The sequence below is a fragment of the Etheostoma cragini genome, chromosome 9 (genome assembly GCF_013103735.1).
Source record: "Etheostoma cragini isolate CJK2018 chromosome 9, CSU_Ecrag_1.0, whole genome shotgun sequence".
Taxonomy (NCBI): domain Eukaryota; kingdom Metazoa; phylum Chordata; class Actinopteri; order Perciformes; family Percidae; genus Etheostoma; species Etheostoma cragini.
Window position 1 is genome coordinate 8,350,348 of NC_048415.1, and position 1,080 is coordinate 8,351,427.

Sequence of the window (1,080 nt, forward strand, 5' to 3'; positions counted from 1 at the left end):
CCCCCCCCCATACCCTCATTATTCATTGTTCACTGCTATTATTATAAAGAACAAATGGAAAAAACAGCTAAGACATGCTTACGATAAAATAAATTCTTAAAATCCGGATTATAGTGCTCACAAAGCCAAACTCAACCCGTAAGCCTTTTTTATTACATGCTTTGATACTAAAGTAATAACAAAAGTTTGAAAAGCATAAAAACAATTAATTTATGAACAAATTATTGCAAATTATTATTAGTGCACACTAAATATTATTATTTTAAACAATATTAGGTGGCGGTGTAATTTCTAATCAGTAAGAACAAGGTTCTGTTTTGTATATGTTTCGCCCTCTAAGGGCTACGCTATTGGGTTTATCCCTTCACGCATGTGCAGTCGTGACGATTTTCTTTCCCGCCCTTGCGTCCAGCACGGGCTTCAACTACGTCTGCCGATACTCTAGTTACTTACACTAGCACTGCTAAGGAGTGGGTTACAAGAAATAAAAAAAAAACATGTATTAATATTTTGTTGTTTTCCTTTTCTAATCTCATTTGAACGTGTTCTCCAGCCACCACACCAGCCCCTTTACAGTGTGAGTATCAGTATAATTTTTCAAAATATAATACTTTATATACTTTTTCTTTGCACGTATCCCAAAAAGCACAAGTGAGTAATTATATCAATGTCCAGTATTTCTCTCCAGCTATTAAAGTAGATTTTACCAAGTGGCCAGAGTATTTAAAATTAGTACATTCAACATCTACATGGAGAAACTGTCTGAGATTAAAAGATCATCAAGTGGTTTATATAAATTAGAAGATAACTTAGTGATGTACTATAGTTTATAACTCTGTTGATTTTGTGTGCAGGTTCTTACAATGTCAGCGCCATCGCATATGGCTTCCAGATTTACTTGATGAACTCTCCAAATGGCAACTACAGAATAAACATTAAAGAAAAGGACAGTCCAATGAATGGACAGATGTACATGGTCCATTCCACCAATCAGAACTTAGGATCAATCCACCACCTGAAGCCCTGTACTGAATATGAGCACAGTGTGACATTTATTGATAGTCCTGACAACGGCACATC